The 25859-nt window shown below is 37.1% G+C and overlaps 1 pseudogene; it reads left to right on the plus strand.

The window, feature by feature from the left end:
- Nucleotides 1-318: 318 nt before the first annotated feature.
- Nucleotides 319-25859, plus strand: part of LOC144296405 (small ribosomal subunit protein eS4, X isoform-like) — a 31520-nt pseudogene continuing 5979 nt past the window's right edge.

Consider the following 25859-nt stretch of genomic DNA (forward strand, 5'->3'; position numbering starts at 1 on the left):
AAAATTAAACTGTTAAGAATTTTAAGTTGGAGATCCTTGGGTGGCTCAGTGGTTTAGCGCCTGCCTTTGGCCCAGGGCGTGATCCTGGAGTCCTGGGATCGGGTTCCACATTGGGCCCCCTGCATGGAGCCTGCTTGTCCTGCCTGTGTCTCTGCATCTCTCTCTCTGTCTCTCATGAATAAATAAATAAAATCTTAGAAAAAAAAAAGAATTTTAAGTCTATTTGGTCACCCAGGGAATAAAGTGTAAGAGAGCTAAAATTGTCCTTTTTATCAAAAAAACAATCAAATGTGGCTTTTTTCCATGCCTACCATAGCCATGGCTTGTGGGCCGCAGAAACATCTGAAGTGTGTAGCAACAACAAAGCACTAGATGTTAGATGAAATGACCATGTTTGCTCTTCATCCATCTGCCAGTCCCCCTAAGTTGAGAGAATGTCTCCTCCTCATCATTCTCCTAAGAAACAGACTTGAGTATGCCCTGACAGATGAAGAAAAAAGATCTGCATGCAACAGTTCATGACGACTGATGGCAAGGTCTGACCTGATGTAACCTACCCTGCCAGTTTTATGGATGCCATCAGGATTGACAAGACTGTAGAAGATTTCCATCTGATTTATGACACCAAGTGCTACTTTGTTGTTCATCATATTACACCTGAGAAGGTTAAGTGCAAGTCATGAAAGGTGAGAAAGTTCTTTGTGGGCACAAAAGGGATCCCTCATCTGTCGACTGATTCACTATTCGGATTGATTTTGAGACTGGCAAAATGACCAGTTTCATCCAACTTGACATTGAGAACCTGTGTATGGTGACTGGAGGGTGCTAACCTGGGAAGAGCTGGTATGACCACCAACAGAGAGACATTCTGATTCTCTGGATGTGTTTCATGTGAAAGATGCTAATGCTCTCCAACGTTTTTATTAGTGGTGAATGAATGTAACAAATCATGGATTTCTCTTCCTCAAGGAAAAGAATATCCACTTCACCATTATTGAAGAGAGAGTCAAGAGTGAGTGAAATGATTGGAAAGGTCTTTGTATTTAATTAAAGATAATATAGCATGATTTTTAAATGTATGTCCAATTAGTATAACATCTGGCTGTTGTTCTAAGTGATTCTTTAATCAGCTCCAGTGACCCAATTACCAATGAAAAGAAGTGCGTATAGCCGATGACTTGTTGGCCATCACTTGCTCTCTGTCTGCCATCTATCTAATGAATTTAACTTTTTCTAGTGACAAAATTCATTCTGAATTTCATTGGGCTTTCAGATCCTTACACTTCACAAGGCAATTATGCTCAATCTTGTTCAGAATAGAAACAGTCTGAGCCAGGGAAGGCAGGAAAGGTACATTTTTACAAGGTCTTGGGGGACAGAATCTAAGATTTTTGTTAGTTTAAAATCTTTGGGCCTTGTATTCTAATTTTTAAATTAATATAGATTCTCAGGTCCATGTTTGTTTTTTATTATTGTTGTTGCTCTTACTATTTCTAAATGACCTTGGACAATGTTTCTACGCTGGAACATGTATATTGCTTACCATATGACATTGAGAAGTCCTAGCATATTACCATGTTCTTCTGAGGGCACTGATGACATGTTTGTGAAGCAAGTCTCAGTGTTGTCACTGATGATAACCTTTAAGTTTTCACCATTGGGATAGATCATTACCATTAACTCCTTGCCATCATCACTCATCCCATTGTCATATTTAAGCCATATTGTCAGCACATACACATACTTCTTTCTGATATATAGATCAAACCTCACCTAGAGATCATTTCCATTGTTAAAATCAAATGAAATTCATGAGTTTGTTCATTTATTAAAGAATTGAGTAACTGTAATGAATTGGGAGTCTGTAATTAGAACTGGGGAACCTGTTCTGGACTAGATATCAGCTCAAGAATGAGATCAGAGCTAATCCGTAATTTAACAATGCTACAGGCTCTACCCCATATGATGTTTCCATATAATCTCCACAGGCCTAACCAGTGACAATATGTGCTACTTTTGCTTTGCACATTCCATCGTTCCTGTCACTGGTATAGAGGATCATTCTGATACAGCATAGTTATCAGCTGCTCTATTGAGAAAAGGAGGGATTGGAACCCTCCACCTAGATGTCAATATCTAATTATGATAGGAAGATATCTCAAAAGACAAATAACGGACAAAACTCCTTTTCCCCAGGGATGTGGGCTGATACTGGGAAGGCACCTCAAAGTGTTGTGATGGATAAAGAATTTCTTTATATGTAAACTGCTGTTGCTACTTCTTTCTTCCTCTTCCACCTCGTCCTTCTCCTCCCTCTCCTCCCTTTTCCTGTCCTTCTTTTCTTTTTCCATCTCCTCTTTTCTTTTCTAGGCAATACCAAAGGCTATTTCTAGGGTGTACCCCCATGAGGTCCCATTTGGCAAAACAGAAAAAAAAAAAAAGAACTAACTTTGCCAGATTGAACTCTGTTACAACCGTAACCTAACCCAGGATCCTAAAGATTGCCAGTTGTTGAAAAAAGTGGTGTTGGCACCTGCTAATATTTATTTTGTTACACAAAGGTGATCTTTTTAATTTCTGTATTTCTAGTCCCAATCTCACATATGTGTACTTCATACTTGATGTGCTCAAACTAAGTTTGCACTGGGCTTTTCCCACAATCACTGCCTCTCCCCGCCCCCCCAATTTTCTTTTCTTGCCTTCGTCAGTGATAACATCATCTCTACCATCTTTACTCACACCCTTGCAGCTGCCTAGACGCTTCTATCCCCTCACCCTCCTGCTATATCTATGCAGTTCTGAATCTTCTACTTCTCTCCTCTCAATTCCTATCAAGTTGTGTTCTTTATTCATTACCCAAGTACCCCTTCCTTCTCTAAATAATCCTTTGGCTCCAGAAGTGACCATTTCCAGACAAGAGTATTTATTTATTTATTTATTTATTTTTAAATTTTTATTTATTTATGATAGTCACAGAGAGAGAAAGAGAGAGAGGCAGAGACATAGGCAGAGGGAGAAGCAGGCTCCATGCACCGGGAGCCTGATGTGGGATTCGATCCCGGGTCTCCAGGATCGCGCCCTGGGCCAAAGGCAGGCGCCAAACCGCTGCGCCACCCAGGGATCCCTCCAGACAAGAGTATTGAAATAGATTGCAAAGTGGTTTTGCTGGTGTTAGGCTTCATGTCTCTCCAAACGGTATTCCATTCTGCTCCTAGAACAGAGCTTCTGAGGTAAATATGATCATGATAATTTTTACTAAAATTATCTCGATTCCCCTTCTCTTACAAAATGAAGTCCTTGCTTTTTATGATGCAATGTTCAATTTTCTGTCCATCTCTGAAGCCTTATTTGGAAATTCTTTTTCAATGTCCTGACACCAAGCCATACTCAGTCACCTTTAGTTCCAAGAATATGGACATATTGAGGTTAAAATGCCCATGAAAGGTGTAACCTGGAGCTATAGTTCAGAGCTCTTATTTGCATAACTAAGTACCATACAAATTAAGAATCCAATCCTATAACCACTGATCATATTTCACACTTTTTTGCCTGGGTACTGAGTTATTTAGGTGTGCACCTAGAATATTCTCCTTTAGCTCCTGGGAACATACCTACTTAACCTTCAGCATCTATCAAGTGCCATATCTGAACTCATGAAGGATATTTTTTTCTTTTGCCATAACTTACAGCTATTTCTGTTATAGAGTTTTCTCCCACATGCTTGCATTGTGATACTTTATATATCAGTTACCTATACAACATAGTGAAGTGATAGAGGACTGAAATCTTATGTTTTTTTAAAAAATATTTTATTTATATATTTGAGAGAGAGAAAGAGCAGGAGCAGGGGGTAACAGCAAAGGGCAAAGGCAGAAGCAGGTTCCCTGTTGAACAGGGAACCTGATGTGGGGCTTGATCCCAGGGCCCTGAGATCATGACCTGAGCCGAAGGCAGACACTTAACCGACTGAGCCAAACAGGTACCCTCTGAAATTTCATCTTATTCATCTGTATTTATCAAATATAAATTTTTACAGAATAAAATGTGTCCCATATATACATAATGAATGAATAAATAAAATAATTAAAGTGCAAGAGGGATAGATATTATATTCATGGAGCATGTTCTTATGTGAGTAGATGAATCTGTAGAGATTGGAACTATTTATGCACCATAATATCTTTGTGAAGGAACTTTCTACCAAATATCTTAAATGTAGATATATCTTGACATTTGACAAGAGATAAACAACTTTAATAATACTGGTGTTTTGAAATGTCTAAAATATATTATTTCTGCATTTTCATCACAAAAAAAAGGGTTATATTTGTGAGTGGCAGGTTTTTTCTTGGGTTATGCCATTCTTCCAAGCCTTTCTACAATCTAATAAATAAAACCATTGTAATACTCTTTAATGTTAAATTTTGATTGTCTTAATTTCTTTCATCTTAATCTTTATTGCACTTTTCTCAAAATCTTTCAAGGGGTTACCAGGTTAGTGTAAAATCCAAAGTTCTTACCAGCTATACACAATCTGGCTACTCATTACTCTGATTCCTGTTTCTCCCAATCTCTTCCTGCTCATAGCCCAGTCATATATGCTCCTTGCTTTTCTCTGAAAGTGACAATCTCTCTCTTATTTCAGGGTTTTGATGTCCTTTCTGCCTAGAACACTGTCTCCAGAGAGGCTCCTGACTCATGCCCTTGCTTACTTCAGGTCCTGGCACTGCATCAGAGGCTTTCCCTGATTGCAATGGATAGAAGCTCCACTCCCATTCCTCATCATTCATCGTCCTTTGCCCTGTTGTCACCACCTGACACATCATGTGCAGATTGAATTTCTTATTTTATGTACCTGCCCAACTACAATGGAAGTCCCATGGGAATGGAAACTTTGCTTTATTCACTGGTGAATTTCTATCACTTAAAATAGTACTGGAAGATGAGACATTTAATATTGTTGAATTAATGAATTAATACTTTTATAAAGTTTATGTCATGAAAATATTTTAAAACTACTTAACCTTTCATTTTAAAATTATTACATACAAAAGTTGTGAAGGTAGTATAGAACGATCCCACGTACTCCTCAACCATTCTCTCCATATCCAATGAATCTTAAATAATTATAGTGCAAGATCAAAAATAAGATTATTGGCATTGATATGTGTGCATAGTTCTGCATCATTTTATCAAATGTATATATTGACTGCAATCATCTTAACTAACACGTGGGATTATTCCATCACCACAGAGACCTTCCTTACATTACCCCTTAATAGTTACACACATTCTTCCACCTCTGTTTATTCCTAACCCCTAGCAAACACTGATATGCTTTGCATCTCCATAGTCTTTTTGGAAATTTCGAGGGTATTATGGAAATAAAATCATAGATAATATGACCCTTTGAGATTGGCCTTTTTCGTTGAGCATAATGTCCCTGAGATCCATCCACATTGTAGTGTGTATCAATAGCTCATTTATTTTTTCTTGCTAAGTAATAGTCCATGATATGGATGCACCACAGTCTAATCATTTGCCTACTGAGAGTCATTGAGTCGTTACTAGTTTTGGTTGTTAGCAAAAAAAAAAAAAAAAAAAAAAGGTCATTTTTGAAAAAAAGAATACAGGCTTTTTTATAGGCACAAACTTCTGATTTTTTAGATAAAAGTCCAGGAAAGCAACCACAGAGTTTATTGTAATTGTATTTTCATTCTTAACAGCAATGAATAAATATAGACCCAGTTTTTCTGTATTGTCATCAGTATTTGGTGAAAATTGTGTATTGTCACCAAAATATATACATTCTGTTTTAATAGGTATGTGGTAAATATCTCTTTTCCCTAATGATTAGTGATGTTAAACATATGTTAATATAATTATTTGTCATTTTGTTAATTATCTGTTTCCTTTTTAAAAATATATATATTTTATTTATTTATTCATGACAGACAGAGAGAGAGAGAGAGAGAGAGAGGCAGAGACACAGGCAGAGGGAGTAGCAGGCTCCATGCAGGGAACCTGACATGGGACTCGATCCCAGGTCTCCAGGATCGCACCCCAGGCTGAAGGCGGCACTAAACCACTGGGCCGCCAGGGCTGCCCTCTGTTTTCTAATTGAATGGTTTTTGTTGTTTTCTTTCTAACTGTTGGATATGAGGAGTTCTTTACATATTTTAGATATGAGTCCTTTGCCAGCTATGTGGTTAACAACTATTTTCTTCCCAGTTCATCTTTTAATTCACATAACAGGATTTCTCACAATTATGATGAAGTCTAATTAATTGATATTTATTTCTTTTATGGATTGAGTTTTGATGGCATGTCTAAGAACCTTTCATCATGCGTTAAGGCCTGAAAATTCCCTTTTATGTTACCTTCCTAAAGTTTTATAGTTTTATATTTTACATTTAAATCCATAATACATTTTAGGTTAATTTGGTATGAACTGTGAAGTTAGGCTTTATATAAGATGTGAGGTCCACTTTTTTGTTTGTTTGTTTATAGAAGCTCAGTTTTTCCAGCACCACTTATTGGAAAGGCTATGCATTTCCTCTGATGAATTGCCCTTGATCCATTGTGAAAAATTTATTGAACATATTTGTACGAATCTATTTCTGGATTCTCTCTTCTGTTCTATTGGTCTATATGTCTATCCCTCTACAAATGGCACATAGTTTAGGTAATTATAGCTCTATAATAAATCTTGAATTCAAGCAGAATAATTTCTCCCTCTTTATTCTTTTTCTTCAGAATTACTTTAGCTGTTTTAGTTACTTTGCCTTTCCATACAACTTCAGAATAATCTCATTTATATTTGCAAAAAATCTTATGGAGATTTGATCGGCAGTGCATCAAACATGCATATTAATTGGGGTAGAACTGGCTATGCTCAGACTTTCAAACCATGAAAATGAAATGTTTCTCATTTATTTGGATTTTATTTGTTCTTTGTCCATCAGTATTTTGTTGTCAGCAGCATAAAAGTCCTGTACATATTTTATTAGATTTACACCTAAGCATTTTAGTTTTGAACTACTGTAAGTGTAGTATGTTTTTAATTTGGGTTTTTATATATTTGTTGCTATGATATAGAAATGTAGTTGATTTTTTTCAGTCTATATTGTTTCTTGTGAACTTTCTGAACTCACTTAATACTGGAAAATTTTGTAAATTCCTTAGGATAGTCTACATAAGCTATCAAATGATCTACTACATAGAATTAATTAATTAATTAGTTTCCTACCCACATGCTTTGCATGCTATGCTTTGTTGTTGTTGTTGTTGTTGTTGTCTTGGCCTTTTAATTTGCTGGCCAGAGCTGCTGGTACAATAGTGAATGGCAGTGGTGAGAGCACATATATGCTTTGTTGCTGATTTTATGAGGAGAGTATTCAGTAATTGGAAATTATGATATAACCTGTAGGTTTTGGAGATGTTTCTATCCAGTTGAGGAAATACTCTATTCAATATCATACTGAAATCCATGGGCTGAAAATCAATATTGATTTGAAAGGAAAACAAACAAGTTTGAAGTGCAGAAATAAAACTGCTTTTATTCACCAAGGAAAAAAATTGTGTATGTAGAAAACTCCAATGAATTCATGTAAATAGTCCTTGAATTAATAAGTGAGTATAACAAAGTTGCAGGATAAAGGACACTATATAAAAGTCCATTACTTCCCTGTACACAGGTGTTCAACAAATGAAATTTGAAATAAAAAAAAAACATTTAGAATAATGCCAAAATTGAAATACTTAAGTATAAATATATCGAAATTTATAGATGGCATGCTTGGATAAAACTAAAAACACTGATGAAGTGATCATAGATGATCTCTATAAAGGGATAAATATTCCATGTTCATGGATTGTAAGTCTTAGTATTGGTAAAATGTCAACTCTTCCCATCTTGATTCATAGAATGAGTGAAGCCTCAAACAAAATCCCTGCAACCTATTTTGTAGGTATAAACAAACTAATTCTGAAATGTATATGGAAAGGCAAAGAACCTGAGATAGCAAGCACAACGCTGGAAAAGAAGAACAAAGTTGAAGGACTTATAGTACTCAATTTCAAGACATACTATAAAACTACAATAATCAAGACAGAGTGGTACTGTTGAATCAATACACACTTAATTGATGGAATTCAACAAATAGACCCAAGCAAATGTATTCAAATGATTTTTGACAGAGGCAGCAAAGGCAATTCAATAGAGAAAGGATAGTTATTTTCAAATAGTGGTGGAACTACTGGAGGTCCACATGCAAAAAAGAAGAGGAAGAAGAAGAGGAAGAGGAAGAAGAAGAAAGAAAGAAGAAGAAGAAGAAGAAGAAGAAGAAGAAGAAGAAGAAGAAGAAGAAGAAGAAAAGAAGAAGAAGAAAAAGAAAGAAGAAGAAAGAAGAAGATGAAGATGAAAGAAGAAGAAGAAGAAGAAGAAGAAGAAGAAGAAGAAAAATAAAAAGGAAAAGAAAGAAAAGAAAAGAAAAGAAAAAAGAAAAGAAAAAAAAGGAAAGAAGAACTTCGACATGGCTCTTGCATATTCTGCAAAAATTAACTGGATCACATATGTAAATTTAAAAACTAAATGGTTTAGAAAAAACTAAGATAAAAATCTGATGACTTTGGATATGGCAGTGGTTGTTAGATACAAAAAAATCACTAATCATTAAATAAGGAATTGATAATTGAGACTTTATTAGATTTAAACATTCACATCCACGTAAGACACTGTTATGAGAATCAGAAGATAAGTCACAGCCTAGGAGAAAATATTAGCAAAATGTAGACCTGGAACAGTAACTGAAATATATAAAGATCTCTTAAACCCAACAATAAGAAAACACACAATCCAGTTTAATATGTGAGTAAGATATCTGAACAGATACTTCACCAAAGATGATATACAGATACCAATCATGTGAAAAAAATGTTCAATATCATTTGTCATTAGAGAAAATCACATCAGCAGAACAATGAAATGCCATAATGTACCTATTGGAATGGCTTAAATCACAAACTTGACAATAATAATTCCTGGCAAAGATGTAGAACAAAAAGAACTCTCATTCCTGGTGCAACTCCCATTTCTGGTAAAATGCAAAAATGGGACAGTCACTTTGGAAAAGAGTTTGGCAGTTTCTTACATGATGAAACATAATTATGATCCAGAAATTATCCTCTTAAGTTTCTACTTAATGGTCTGAAAACTTATGCTCAAACAAAATCCTATGCACAAATGTTTATAGCAGTTTTACTCAAAATGGTTTTCAGAAAACCAAACCAAAACCAAAATGGTTTTCAGTAAGTAAATGAATAAACAAACTGGGATATATCCATGTAATAGAATACATTTTAGTAATAAAAAATAAATGAGCTACCAAGCTATTCAAAAACATGGATGAATCCTAAAAGCATGTTGCTAAACTAAAGAAATCAGAAAGAAAGGACTTAAAATACACACTATATATAATATAGCTTTACAGGATGTAATGTATACTGTATACTATATGATTTCATTTATGTGACATTCTGGGAGAGATGAAAGTATAGAAACAATAAACATATCAGAGGTTGCCAGGGCTCTAGGGAAGAGGGATAGTTGAATATAGGAGACTTTTTAAGGTAGTGAAACTATTTTGTAGGGTAACATTCCACTGGGCACATGAAACTAGGCATTTGTGCAGCAAAAAAAAAAAAATGAACCTTAATATATAATATTTAAAATGCCACTTAGCATGTCAGGAAATTCCAGGATGAAAGTTACTGTGACAAAAATATGGAATTATGTTACAAATGTATCAAATAACTTCTCAGAAGAGGTTAGGGGAAAAGATAGTAAGTAGCTTTGAAAATGAATGGAGACTAAAACAAAAACTAAAGAAAATGTGTATAAGCAAGGAACTTAATTTGGTAAAGTTGTTTCCCATGGAGATATCAGTTAGCATTTTTGAAACATTATACATTTATTCTGGAAGTAAACCATTAACTAAATGGAAGTTGAATGGTGGGAGTCAATTTTCTCATGCTAGAGTGGAAGTTACAGATGAACAAGGGAAGGAAGCTAAAATGAGCCATGTGTTAATGAGTTAGAGTTAGAGATATCAGTATAAATATATTTAGCTTAATAGAAATACAGATAAATACATACAGAAATACTTACAGATTTGCAAAGCACATAAGATAGTATAAGTGCTTATATTTCCTGGCTCTTCCAGCTAAAAGGGCCTAACAGCAACTATATCCCAAGAACAAAGAACATACATGGGGCCCACATCTTTGTTTCCAACACCTTTCTCAACAAAAAAAAAAACTGGGGAATTTGAGAAATGGCTGATTCTAGGGCTAAGTCAGAGAATCTATGAGATGAGCTGGGTCCTAAAAATGACGTGCCAAAAAATGAACTGCTTAAAAAATAACTGAATGGGGATATGTCAAAGGGACATAGGAGCTAGTGGAAAGAGCTTCCAATGACCAAGGCTGGAACAATTTTAGTAAGAAAATAAATAAATCAGTGTTGGATTACAGACAATGCAAAAGTAAATAGCCATGAGTCTAGACCAATTATTTAATTATATGGGAAAAATAAATAAATGAGAGAAAGTAAATCTCCTATGCAGGAGAATTCTAAGTAATGTATGTGGATACTCTGCACTCAAGGAGACCCCCTCACCTACTTCCTACCCTTTAAGTGTAGGCTTCACATAGTGACTTTTTTCTAAAGAGTGCAATATAGAAAGAGATAAAAGAGTAACTTTAATATGAGAGATATGACAAACTATACTTCAGTCAGGAGATCAAGGTTAACTCAACAAGGATAAGTTGAGTTAATGGTACATACCCTTGATATGTCATGATGTGAATGGCACGTATCTTTGTGGTCTTATTCCCCACATACAGCAGCCTAATCATCAGAACCACAACAGACAAATCCCAATCGAGGGACATTCTACAAAATATCCCACCAGTATTTCTCAAAACTGTCAAGGTCATCAAAAGTAAGGAAAATTCTAGCATTGCATGATGACAGATGGTAGCTACATAGCATAGCATGATGTATAGAGAAGTTGAATCACTATTTGTGCCCCTGACACTAATATAGCATCGTGTGCTGACCATACTCAAAGTTGAAAATTTTTTAAATTAAAGTAAGTTAAATCTAAAAAGAAAAAAAAAAAAAACAAGTAAAGTCCTAGAAACTGTCACAGTGAAGGAAAGCCTAAGGAGGCATGATCACAATGAGCAAATGTAATGTGATATCTGGATGAACAGAAGAAGACATCAAGTAAAGTACTAGGGAAATCTGAATAAACTATAGTGAATAGCAATGCATCAATATTTTTTTTAATTTTTATTTACCTATGATAGTCACACAGAGAGAGAGAGAGAGAGAGAGAGGCAGAGAGAGAAGCAGGCTCCATGCACCGGGAGCCTGATGTGGGATTCGATCCCAGGTCCCCAGGATCGCGCCCTGGGCCAAAGGCAGGCGCTAAACCGCTGCGCTACCCAGGGATCCCGCAATGCATCAATATTGATTCATAATTTATGACCAATGTCTAATACTAATGTAATGTATTAGTAATAGAGAAAACTGGGTGTGAAGTATGTGGGAACCCTGTACTCTCTTTGCAAGTTTTAAATAAATCTAAAACTATTCTTCAAAAATTGTATTTAAAAGAGCTAGCATTCTCTTCCAAAAACCTTAAATGTTTGAGGCTAAAAAAATACTTATGTGTCTTGTAGGTAGCACACTAATTAAGAATCACACCTTCTATCGTTGAATTATATATTCTTATTTTTTCCATCAACATGTGACTTAGAGCTCCCTGGTCATTTAACCAGCTCACTTGCTTATGCAAACTATGTTGTCACCTTCAACTTGTGGCTATAACTAATGGAAAAATAAAGTGAAATGCCTGAGCCAAATATTTCTAGGAGGAAAAAAAATCAATAAGTGTTAGGATACCAAACTGTAATCAATTTCCTTAGATGGTAATTGATTTCCAAGGTAGTAGTATTTCCCAGGTGGTAAAATTTGGAAATAAAACCTACAACAGTTAAATTTTACTCTTTAATGTTAAAAATATTATTAGAAAAAAAGATTTTTAAAATATTGATGATATCAGCCATGTTCAATTAGTACCATGAGAACTGCCTTCAACTCTGTTCTCAGTTTTCATGCTGTGAGATCACCATACTTGTGAAATGATTGTTAATCAGAAAAACCCTGATGTGATATTTTAGAAGAAGACTATTTTATGCTTGCAGTGATTGAGAGAGATTCACAGCAACAAAGTGCATCGTGCACCATAGTTGGATCCCACTTCTAAGCTTTAATGATATATCCATAGATCAGAAGCTGTACGATAAATCTCTAAGGATGACCGTACTTTCGTCAGTCTTGGGATTTTAGTCGTAATGCAGTGAAGGCCAAGGCCAAGGCCAAGAAAACATTGCTCTCAGTTTGAAACCAGTAGAAATAAATAGCCAATGGTTAGGATTTGCCATTTGCAGGAAGAATTCTCCTTAAGCAGTGATGTGTATATCTGTTGTTAACGAGATGGACAACCAAGTCCAATCTTCATGATGGCAGCATGTCATACAGAGTAGAATGAAACTAAAGGAAGGTACAACCAAATCCATTCACCCATCACAGCACAGTTTGGAGGTAGGAGATACAACTTTTTTTTTTTTTTTTTTGGACCACATAGGATTGATGATATTTGACAGTTTTTGATGAAAAAAAGGGGAAGATCTGTGTTGTTCAACAACCTAATGTATTCAGACTTTAAAAGTGGTGGGGGACCAAAAAGTAAAAACATTATAACTAATTTTCTTAAGAAAACAGATACTCTGGTTCTTGCTGACTATAGCAGTTATTTCTGTAGCAATATTCCTGAATGGGAGACTACTGTGCATTAGAATACCACACAACTTCTTGGAACTGTTCTAGAAAATTCCATCTCCTTTGTAATTTGGTGCTCAGTGGTAATATTTGGATCTATAATTTGGCCTCCTCAGGAAACTTGCCCTTTAAAAATGGCTTGAGAAGTTACCACCCCTGGTTTTTAAACCAGATGTGACTGCTAGGTTGTAATGTTAACTTAGGATCCTGGATTATTAAGAAGTTTCTTGAGAATTTGTTTACATGGGTCAGCACCTCTAAAACGAATCAATTATATGTGTTTTGAGCTGCTCTGCTTTCAAGAAACTGGGTTGGGCATGAAAAAAAAATAGACTCATAAAACCCAAAGGGCTCATGATACAGAGAGGGAGATGAATATGTACGCAATCAAGTTTAATACAAGTTCAAGACTTATGGGAGCCTAGAAGAGGTGATTAATTCTGAATGTTGGAACTGGTGACAGTTTCCCAGAAGAAATGACAGTTGGTCTGGGCTTTAAGCTCATAGAGATTTATCACGTAGAGAATGGCTAATGGAATTGGTAAATTAAAGAATGGGCATAGCAGTAACACATAACAAGGAAGTGCATGATGTGTTTGGAGGAAGGTATATTTTTGGTGTGAGAATCTATTAAGAGGATAGGAAGGTGATTTTTAGATAGAGGAAGCAGTGTCTTAAACACCTTGCTTACTATTTCCGTAGATTTACTGACCTACAACCCTTTTTCCTCCAAACAAGACCCATGAGTAACATTTTCTCATCAGTATTATCTGCCTCTCATCATTGACGGTGATCTTCATTCTGGGAAAGAGAAGTTACTGGGATGGGGGAGGGGGGTTATAATCTATAATTGCAAAGTTCTTAGTGTGTCCCCTAGGGGCACTCCCAGAGCCCAACGAGGGCAGATCTATTATCTGTGCTGCCTCAGCAAACTTGGGGGTGACCCTGAAGGGAGTTAAGGATGGACTTTTTATGGGACTTGGACTTTGTGCCTGGTGAGTTTAGGGAGGAATCAAGGTAACCAGAGTCACTTCTGAACTGGATGCTGTAAGTAGCAGGGGCAAGTTCGTGACTTGGTATCCCTGAGGTGGGAAGATGGAAGCTGGGTTAGAGTTGTAATGGAAAAGAAGCAGTAATCCCTACTACTGGTCAGAGGAGGGGAATGTTTAGTCATGTTTGCGGTCTTGTCTGTGTCCTGTTTGAGCGATGTTTGTCCTCTCATGGGCATGTTGCAGTCTGGTCATCAGGAGGCCCATCCTTATTCTCACTGATTATCAGCAGTACTGGTTTCCACTTTCAGTTCATTGTGTCCCCAACCACTAACATTCTTCATATCTTGGGTGAATATCTCCTGAGAGCACATCAAGGTTGTCATCTGCTGCTGCTGCTGTTTGTTGTTGAGCAAGAACGTGATATACCTAAATCACTAAAAATACCTGTGGTTACCTCGTATGAGATATGTTGAAAAGGCGATGCCCTGAAGCCATGGAAACTAGTTAGGAGACTCTTTCAAAAATGTAGGTAAAAATTATGGGAGTCTTGGCTTAGACAATGAGATTAGAAAATTAAGAGTCAAGGGACACTTACATGGTGGAATCCATGACTCACCAGCCAACTGACGTGGACCATGCAGAGGTAGGTTGGAAAAGATTTTGCAGTAAAGTGTATTGAATGCACATATATAATTAGTTCCTAATTTCAAAATACTTATGATGTTATATGCTTTTGTATATGCATTGTGGCTATTATAGAATGATTGATGGGGAGCAAAATGTAGTCTTTGCCTTTGTGTAATTCATTATCAAGAGTGGTGTGAGGCTATCTACAATACACAATAAAAATAAATGATGTAAATGAGAAGGGTTATACAAACCTACAAACAGTGGGGAATTAGAAATTATTTTAAGGAAGTAACCTGGAATTTGGGACCTGAAGTATAAAGAGAAGAGAATGGAAGATGAGACGATATTGTGAAGTCGCGAGGCGCCTGGGTGGCTCAGTTGGTTAAGGATCAGACTCTTGGTTTTGGCTCAGGTCATGATCTCGGGGTCCTGGTATCCAGCCCCACGTAGGGCACATCCCGCTCAGTGAGGAATCTGCTCTTCTCCCTCTCCATCTGCCCCTCCCCCCTGCTCTCTCACTCTTTCTCTCGCTTTTGAATAAATAAATCTTAAAAAAAATACTGTGAAGTAGTCAGTGAATAGCTAATGCCACCAAGACTCAACATATGAATATACAAATATGAGGACCGAATTGTAGGTCCCTAGTAATGTTAGTATAGAGTGAATAGGTATAGCCAGGCCTTGGGAAAAATGAGTTAGGATGTGAGTCCAGGCTGAGGAAATATAACTGTAAATTTTAGGCAACTGGGAGCCATAAGCAAGATCAATGCAATGAGCAAAAGTGGCTCATCATATCCATTAATTTGGGTTTTTATGTTATCAGTAATTAAATATAAATTGGCCATGGAAAAAGCCTGCAATGGTCAACTAATTTATAGTTTATCGTATGCAGAGCCACACCTTTAGTCTCCTGGGTATATTAAACTCTGTTTTGTTTATAAAGACCTCCACTGGAACAGCTTATATCATATCATTTAAGATCTGGTTCCAGTGTTAACAACCTTCATTGCCAGGATCGGTTTTTGTTTTTTTTTTTCTTTTTTTCTTTCCCTCATAGAAAGGTAGTGCTTTCTTCTCAGGCTTGCTGATTCCTGCATCATGGTAACTGTGGCGCCCTGATCATTGTTCTCGGAAGCCACAATCACCACCACAATCTCAGGCTCCCTGGAGGCAGACAGTTTCATTTTCTTTAAACAAACCAGGAAAGTACACTCTGTGAATGCATTCCCTGCCACCACAATACTGTAGGCCTTCCATTTGGGTTTTATGAAAAGCTTCTTGTCAGATTCTTAGTGAATAGACAGATGAATAGACAGATCCCTACGTCTTGACGTGCTACATGTAGAGCTGAAGAAAATTTCCCCCATGGTATTTTGGAATCCCAACGAAAGGGTAATAAGTAGCAAACACCAGGTAGTGCTCACTGCCCCAGAATGGTAATGATCAAATCCAGATGCGGTCCTCAGCTGGAAGAAATGCCACTGACACCTGACATTCACTTAGAAAGGTCATAATGTTCAGAATATTCCAGTAAACACAGCTCAAGCAGACTTCCATGGTTTTACCCAGTGGTCAAGATCCTCTGGAGCATGTGTGGAGCCAGTTTCAGTGACTTGTTTTGTGGCATTTTAGGATCTCTGTATTCTTTCCCTTTTCATCCCACAGCCCTCCCTCCACACCCACCTTGAGCACCTCTACTACCCTGCTGATTCTGGAAACTACACTTCTGTCTCTCAGAGGTAATCTTGTGAGAAATCCTCCACTCTCATTCTCTTAATCTCTCTCATCCACATCGCTGGAGCTCCCTTTATTTCAGACTGCTGATGTTGTAAAAATAATCTTTTCTAGTTTTTGTTTAGCTGTCTAGTTAATCGCTTTTATTATTTGTCTTATTCCTTATTTGGGATTCATCTGACTTTCCTACCAAGTCTCATTTTAATCTCACAATGTCTTTAGTTTATACCTTATCTTACAGACATTTTATGAATGCATGTATCTTTGTATTTATATATAGCATGAATATGCATTCATGGAAATGTGTAGCTATACATATAAAGTTAGCTTTCCTTATTCGGTGATTCCTCCTTCAAACATTTTAGCATCACGGATTTCAAAGTGAGAGGGATCTGAATTTGCAATTCTACTCTGCATCTGTACGCTGCTCGTGTGCCTTTCTGACTCTTGGGTGGTGCATCTCTAATATTGTGATAACCTAATAATTATTCTAATTCATGAAAAATATCTAGTATAGTGTTTTGCATGTAGAAGTCCTCTGGAAACATATGTCCCCTTTCTGTCATCTTAACATACGCACCCCCCCCCCACACACACACACATGAAAGAGAATAGGAGGAGGGGGGCAGGAGAGTGGAGGGAGGAGGAGGAGAAAATAATATGTTCTTGGAATAAAACTGCAAAAGCAGAAGTAAATCACCATAGCCTCAAGAAACAGGTGTAGAACAAATTTAGACAAGTAGTGATACCACTACTCACAAGAAAATGATGTGGATTAACTGGTATTGCTGTTGCCCGCCATCAGAGAGTTCATCAGGAGTTCAGTACACAGTCTCAACACACATCACCTCCATCACCCCTCTCAGGTGCTAGGAATCTTCCTTAGCTCCCTTGCTCTAGCCACACTCTGGGTCTTGCTTGCAGCCCCTCAAAGTTTCCAGGCCAATTCTTACTTAAGGAATTTGCACTGTATTTTTCATTCTAATTTAATTCCCCTCTCTGTGTAGTAGACTAATATAATCCCTCTCCTGCTGCAGATCGTTGCTCAAATGTGCTCTTCCTAGCTAGACCCTTCTTGAATGCACTAAAATTACAAGGCAACTTCCAGCCATTATCACTCTTGGAAACCCTCATCATGGGAACTGGTTTCCCATAATTCTTATCACAATCTGACACTACATTTATTTATTTTTGAATAAATAAATTAATTAAGAAGTCCAGGATTCCAAGGCAATTTGAACAAAAATGTAAAAACTAATAATTATGTAAATAGACAAAATATTTCTGGACATAAATAAGTAGCCCCAGGTATTTAGTGGAAGGTATACTGGCAAAAGTAACATATCTCAATGATAAAATTGATACAGACTTTATGATAGTGAAAAAGGAATAGGTAAAGAGTGAGAATGATCTACAATTAACAAAATTGTATAAGGGAAAATCTACTGCTTGGAATTTACAAACTAAGATAAATAGTATCTAGACAATGAAAAAAAGATACAAAGACAGAAACAGAGAAGTAGAGAGACTTTGACCTGGATAATAGATTACAAGCGATATTCTTAGCCACATCTTATTAACAGATTCCCTAATTCGTATGTGAGAATAATTTAAAATTATGACATACAAAAAAAAATTATGACATACACTCTTACTTAGTCCTCTCTCCTGGAGGGTAGACCTGTAACTTGCTTCTAACGTACATAACAGCAAAAGTGAAGATATTTTGCAGATTTAATTAAAATTTCTAGCTAGTTTACTTTTAGTCTATCAAAAGGGAGATTATCTTAAGCAGGCCTGACCTCATCAGGCAATTCCTTTAAAAGAGGATCTTGAGGTTGAATATGGAAGAAGTCAGAGATTGTCCTGCTAGTTCTACAGAAACAAAACTGCCACATGAACTACCCGTGAGAGGTCATGTAGTCATATGGTCATGACCTCTCACGGGTAGTTCATGTGGCAGGCAACTCCCGATGTCCCCTCGCTGCTGAGAGTCTTAGTCCTATAACTACAAAGAATCAAGTAATCCACATAAGGATTCACTGGACTCTATGAAATGGCCATTATTTTGAGTGTCAAAAATGGTCAAACACCCAAAATTTCACATGGTTCAACCTATACATGCAATGTATTTTAAATAATATGGTTAATGATCTGTATTAGTTATTTGTCACTGCATAACAAAATACAACCAAGTTAGTGGCTTAGGTATTTATTTATTTATTTATTTATTTATTTATTTATTTATAAAAAAGATTTTATTTATTTATTCATGAGACATACAGAGAGAGGCAGACTTTATCCCAGGACCTCGGATCATGATCTGAGTCAAAGGTAGATGCTCAACCAGTGAGTGAGCCACCCAGGCATCCCTAGGCACCCATTTATAATCTCAGTGTTTCAGTAGGTCACAAGTCAAGGAACAACCTAGATGTGATCTCTGCTCAGAGTCTCACAAGCTGAAGTTCTCATGGTAAGGGGCCTGACTTCCTGATCTGGAGCTCAAGGCTCTCTTCCATCTCCCCTGAATTTATATATGATTACCCTCCCGGAGATTTCTAACATTTTATTTTCTTCATTATGTGTTAACTTAAAGAACAAGTTTGGAGAGATGCATGAATTGAGAGGACTTTATCTGATCATAATAGATGATATATTATTTAGCCTACATAGGCAAGGTAAATAGCATCCGTTAATGAAGGCGTGCTCCAGTAGAAATAAATTATTATTTACTGACTTTAGGTATTCAATAAAGATATTGAGAAAACTAATTGGATCGTTTCTTAAAGTATCTGAATTCTCTTCATAAAAGAACTAGCTAAATATATTTAGTATTATCTGGAAGACTTTCTGATATAAAAATCTCAACAATTTAACTTCTCTCTACATAAAAATTCAAGTTTACCATCATTTACAGATAGCTAAAAAAACCAGCTTGGAGGCTACCTGCCTAATGTCATGCTTCCTTGATCCCATATACAGAGGCAATGTGTTTTTATATAAACTTATATGCCATGAACACAACTTACCTGGAGTATAAGGATGTCTTAGTGCCTGCTTCTACATCTGGCAGAAAAATACCAGTGATTATAGTGTTTCGAGTTAATTTACTTCTGGAAATGTTCTTTGGCATTATAATATGAAATGCATAAAAAGAAACTGATTGCTGAGTAAGGGTAGCTATACCTCAACTAAAGAACTAATTTAGTTTTGATTTCTTTTTAGGTGAGTATTCAGAAAGATATTCAAATGTAAAACGAATTTACTTATAAAAAAATTAAAAAAAAAAACCCAGCATGGTAAAATACTATAGGAATATAGGGATCATTTTATGTGGAAGCATGAAACTTTCTCTTGTTCTAGAGAAACATGTAAAAATAAGAATTACTATATTCTTTCATTTTGTTTCATTTCATTTTCTTCCTTCCCTCCCCCTCCTCCTTCCTTCCTCCCTCCTTCCCTTCTCCTTCCCTCTCTTCCTGCCAAGTATTGAGCCTCTACTCTGTGCTGATGTGCTGGGGACATAGTGAACAAAACAGACACAATCCCTGCCCTTACGTAATGTGTATTCTATAGGAGATACACAATTCAAAACAATAAATATATAATATAATGTTAGAAATAAATAATGCAAACTTAAACAGTTAAGGGGTTTGGGATGGTAGGAGTTACTATTTTGGATTCTGAAAGCATGACCTATTGGAACATTCGGAGGATGAAGTGAGGGGCACTTCATTTTTGTTTTCTTTTGTTTTCTAATATACTGAGCTAGGAAAGGTGAGGTCCCTCTGTGGGCTCCCCCAGGGATGTTGTTTTCTCTCTTCCCAGCTTTCAGGTTTTCCTTTGTACCTTCTCATGAGGATAAGGAGTCTTGAATCTGCAGAGGATCAAAAGCAGTGCAGAACCATCTGTCAATGCAGCTCTAACAGTGCCTCCAGGACTAGACGTGCTAGAGCAGAGCAAAGCGTTAGAAAGGCTCTTCATGGAGTGAGGGCAAAGGGGAGGATGCAGTGAGGGTGCCAAAAAGGGGCACCCTGAGACAGCCAAGAGACCCTGGTGATGGGAAGAGAGGGGGGAAGCCTTTTGGAGAGGTCATCAGAAGACTCAGGAGAAGAAAGGTGAAAGGGCTCCTGAGGCCAACTTTTCATACTTTGCACTGGAGCCCACCATAGTCTTTTCAATATCTGAAAATTTTAACAGGTTGCTGGACCCATTACACATGAAGCCTAAAGGTGGTGCATCCATGCATTCATGTGAAAGGCGTGTTTTTCATTTCTGGGTGCCCTCACTAGCCATGCTTTGAAAACCTGATTTACATGGAAAGAACACTAGGTTTTAACTACAGGAAATGTGGTTTGATTTCTTGTCCCGTCATTTACACACCCTGTGATTTAGGACAAATCACATAAACCTCTCATTTTGATTTTATATTATCAGAACATAAATGGTCATGGCTATGTGCTTTTTGTGAGGATCAGCAAACACTTTTGATGATTGAACATTTTCTCTAATTTCTCTCATGATTCTTTTATTTTTTTCCTTTCTGTGCCTATTGTGTCTTCTTTACTTTATTATTGTTTTTACTTGGGGACCACTTTAGGTTAGCCACATTCCTTATAAATAGCAATGAGGGGTTTGCTTTATTATTGAATTTATGTGTTCTAAGCTTTTAACATGAAGTATGAGCCAAATAGTTACAATATTTTATTTATTTATTTTTTCATTAAACTTTTGTTTTAATGGGTCTCAAAATTCTGTGACAGATTTTTGGTCAAGTTGTTTCCATTAAAAAGTACTGATTTTAAAAACTAATAACTTAAAACTGCCACACACGCACAAAAAAAAAAAAATGGTCCACAAAACATTCTTCTTTCCTTCTGAAGGTTTTACGATGCATTGTTATCATTAACCAGTCTTTTACTATTAAACTTAAATGGCCAATTGACACAAAGAGTTCTGAGACCGTTCTTCCACCACTGATTAAGACTGGGGTGGCAGGTATTGGGGATAATATTCATTTAGCCTTCTGAGCTTTCTGGGCAGACTTGGTGACTTTGCCAGATCCAGCTGCCTTCTTGTCCACTGCTTCGATGACACCGACAGCAACCGTCTGTCTCATGTCACGAACAGCAAAACGGCCCAGAGGAGGATAGTCAGAGAAGCTCTCAACACACATAGGTTTGCCAGGAACCATATCAACAATGGCAGCATCCCCAGATTTCAAGAACTTGGGACCATCTTCCAGCTTCTTTCCAGAACGATGATCTATCTTCTCCTTCAGCTCAGCAAACTTGCAGGCAATGTGACTGTGTGACAATCCAGCACAGGTGCATATCCAGCACTGATTTGGCCTGGATGGTTCAGGATAATCACCTGAGCTGTGAAGCCAGCTGCTTCCATTGGTGGGTCATTTTTGCTGTCACCAGTCACGTTGCCACGACGAACATCTTTGACAGATACATTCTTGACATTGAAGCCCACATTGTCCCCAGGAAGAGCCTCACTCAAAGCTTCATGGTGCATTTCAACAGACTTGACTTCAGTTGTAACATTGACTGGAGCAAAGGTGACCACCATGCCAGGCTTAAGAACACCAGTCTCCACTCGACCCACTGGGACAGTACCAATACCACCAATTCTGTAGACGTCTTGGAGAGGCTGACGCAAGGGCTTATCAGTTGGACGAGTTGGTGGCAGAATGCAATCCAGGACTTCAAGCAGTGTGGTTCCACTGGCATTCCCATCTTTACGGGTGACTTTCCATCCCTTGAACCAAGGCATGTTAGCACTTGGCTCCAGCATGTTGTCACCATTCCAACCAGAAATTGGCACAAATGCTACTGTGTCGGGGTTGTAGCCAATTTTCTTAATGTAGGTGCTGACTTCCTTAACGATTTCCTCGTATCTCTTCTGGCTGTAGGGTGGTTCAGTGGAACCATTTTGTTAACACCAACAATTAGTTGTTTTACACCCAGTGTGTAAGCCAGAAGGGCACGCTTCTTGGAGATACCTGCTTCAAATTCACCAACACCAGCAGCAGCAATCAGGACAGCACAGTCAGCCTGAGATGTGCCTGTAATCATGATTTTGATAAAGTCTCTGTGTCCTGGGGCATCAATGATGGTCACATAATACTTGCTGGTCTCGAATTTCCACAGGGAGATATCAATGGTGATACCACGTTCACGTTCAGCTTTCGGTTTATCCAAGACCCAGGCATACTTGAAGGAGCCTTTTCCCATCTCAGCAGCCTCCTTCTCAAATTTTTCGATAGTTCTTTTGTCAATCCCACCACATTTGTAGATCAGATGGCCAGTAGTGGTAAACTTGCCCGAATCTACGTGTCCAATGACAACGATGGTGATGTGAGTCATTTCCTTTCCCATTTTGGTTTAGGTTTAGTGATGGTTTTCACAATACCTGTGTTCTGGCGGCAAACCTGTGGCGAAAAAGAGTTACAATATTTTAAAATCACTGATACGTTTAATCATGTTTTTATCTCTTTCAATTTTTCTTTTGTTTTCTTGTAATTTACTTATTGTCCTTTCCTCTTTTTTCTGTTTCTACATCACTCAATTTATTTTACTTCATTACCATGTTGGCTCAAATATAATCTATCTTTTTAGCCTTATGTAGTGAGAGTATTTTTTTATATAAAATATATATTTTCCATCACATTCTTATAGAAGTTTTACTTCATATTAAAAATAAAGAAGAATATATTTAAGTGTTTTATTCCCAGAAAACAAAAGTATAATATTGGAAATTTTGGTTTTTTTATAATATCTTATTTATTTATTCATGAGAAACAGAGAGAGAGAGAAGCAGAGACACAGGCAGAGGGAGAAGCAGGCTCCATGCAGGGAACCCAACGTGGGACTGGATCCCAGGTCTCCAGGGTCACACCCTGGGCTGAAGGTGGCGCTAAACCTCTGACCCACCTGGGCTGCCCAATATTGGAAATTTTGAACTTTAATCTTTAAAGATGAGTGAGGAATATCATGCACTTGGTTATTTTTAAGATGTCATGTGTGACAATCTTTGATTTAAATAAGAAAATGAGTATGTTAATACAAATTGCCATTAAAATTTTGTCACCTTTTTTTAGAGCTTATACACTATCTACTTTATAATGCACAAATATTTTTCTCCATTTATTACAATTTTTCCTTGTCCTGGGAATTATTAGATGAGGTGTCCATCTTTTTACCCTTAATATCTGCCTTATTTTCCATGCAGTTACTCACAATTGTGTTTCATTCTTCATATGCTTCTCGGACCTGTATTTTTAATTTATATGACCTTTTGGTAAATCATGAAAAGCAACACAAAACAAGCATAAACAAGATGACGAATTAGGTATAGGTTAGTGTGGATATGTTCTTTGCCTCTTAACAGCTCAAAAGCATGAAGACAATTTTCTGAGGCTAAAAAAAAAATGGGTCCATTTAAAACTAGAGTTGTGTTCATCATTGGTGTCACAGTTGGAAATGAAGTGTGACAGGCAAGTTAACTCTGGCAACTTGTCATGTACCAGCTGTTTTGTCACAACTCGAAGGCCCACAGGCAAATTCTAGGCTGAAACAATTAAATGATAAAAAAATAGAATCACATAAAAATAACACCAAATACCAAAAGACCTTCAAGTTTCAGCAATCAATAAACAAGGTGAGTCCCCATGGGGGATCCATCAAACGAGAAATGGAGATTTATTTACCTTTAGTATCTTCAGAGAACAAAATCAAATGCTGTGATTCTTCATGACAGCTTCTAGATTTTATTTTGATGAAAATCCTTAGGCTAAAAAGTCGATTATTCTCTTAAAATTCCAATCAGGGTTCTATGGTGCAACAACATTATTGCAAGGATATTCCTTAAAATAAAATGTCCCCAAAGACATACCTAAATTACAGCCACAATCTGTAATATCTATTCTTTAAGGATTTTATTGTTCACACATCAGAACTCTGAGGAGAACTTCAAGACATCACAGTTTCAATGGAATTCATGTTCTAACACGAGTCGTATCACCTCAGAGAATATGGCAACTTTTTTTCTGCTTCCTTCCTGTAACCTAAGGCATTGAAACTAATGGACTCAGCATCATTTGGTGGGACATTCATCACTAGTTGACTCTTAATTCACCTGGCTTGGAGTGAAGAGGGTCAAGGAGCACAGGCTACCAGTTGTGCACAGAATAAATGTCTTACCTGCAATGGGCTTCAGGGGGCCTGGGACCACTCTGGCTCTGTGACCAAGTCAGTTAGTCCTCATAACACCTTGGTCCTTGTTGGGTCACCAGTATCTCATCAGCATTGTTGGTATAATGCAGCTCAGTTTTGAATGTTGGAGCAGTAGCCTAGAACAGAGTGAGCCAGACTGAGTTCCCTCTTTTGGAGATCCTAAATACATAACAGGGTGAGTGTGGGACATGCAGAAGATATCCACAGTAAGATAAACCTGGGTTTGAATCCTGACTCCTCTACTACAGCTGTGTGGCCAGAGACATGTCATTGAAGCCACAGCGGGTTGTGCCTAAACTGAGATGATACCTTCTCTTAATGCAGCTGAGGTTTAAATCACATGATCTTTATAAGATTGTTAATAGAATCTGTAATGCCTTAGTGAACATTTCTTATTGTTTGTGCTGTTTCTGCTTTTGTTCTGTTTATCACCATCAATCGTCATCATTATCACTTTTAATATTATTACTTCAAGCTTCACAAAACCTGCTTCAAAATTTATTTCCTCCAGGAAATATTTTCTCATCTCTTTCCTTTATCATGTGAGACCTATTCTACTGTAAAGCCCTTCCATATGTAACTATGTTTGCTTTATCTAAGACAGCACCAATTTATGGAGTATAAAGATTTGATTTCGGGACACCTGGGTGGCTCAGCAGTAGAGCGTCTGCCTTTGGCTCAGGGCAAGATCCTGGGATCCTGGATCGAGTTCCATTTCTGCTTCTCCCTCTGCCTGTGTCTCTGCCCCCTACCCCCCCCCCCCCCCGGTCTCTCATGAATAAATAAATAAATAAAATATTTTTAAAAAAAGATTTGATTTCATCTGTTTGCCTGTCCCTATCATACTTAGCATGGTACTTTATATGTATTAAGAGCTCAGTGTTGTTTGTGGAATTGAATCAGTACCAGATTTGTATATAATATGTTATGGAGCTTTAGTGTTTCCTCATGTAGTTACAAAACCACTGCTTAAAATTTGAAGTCTTTCATTACAACTTTATAACATTGTTTACGGACTCATCAATGTGTCATTATGACTTAGATTTCGTTTTTGAATCAAGATGACCAAGCTTCCCTGTTATGGAATCTCAGAATCCCTAAATCTAATCTTTCCCCTAGAAAACTGAAAACTTTCCTCTGTGTATTACAGATTGTGCTATTATGAAATTGAAAATAATCTTAATAAAATATGCTTGGAGAGAAATCACAGGGTAATTTTTTAGGTATTCTACAAACAAACATAAATACTTTTATTGGACCAATCTCTGATAACACAGAAATCTATTTGTTGCTTAAAATGGTGAAGGCCCTAGGAGGCTTTTTTTTTTTTTTTTTTTTTCTCATGATCCT

Source organism: Canis aureus, chromosome 24 (assembly GCF_053574225.1).
Source record: "Canis aureus isolate CA01 chromosome 24, VMU_Caureus_v.1.0, whole genome shotgun sequence".
NCBI classification, from domain to species: Eukaryota; Metazoa; Chordata; class Mammalia; order Carnivora; family Canidae; genus Canis; species Canis aureus.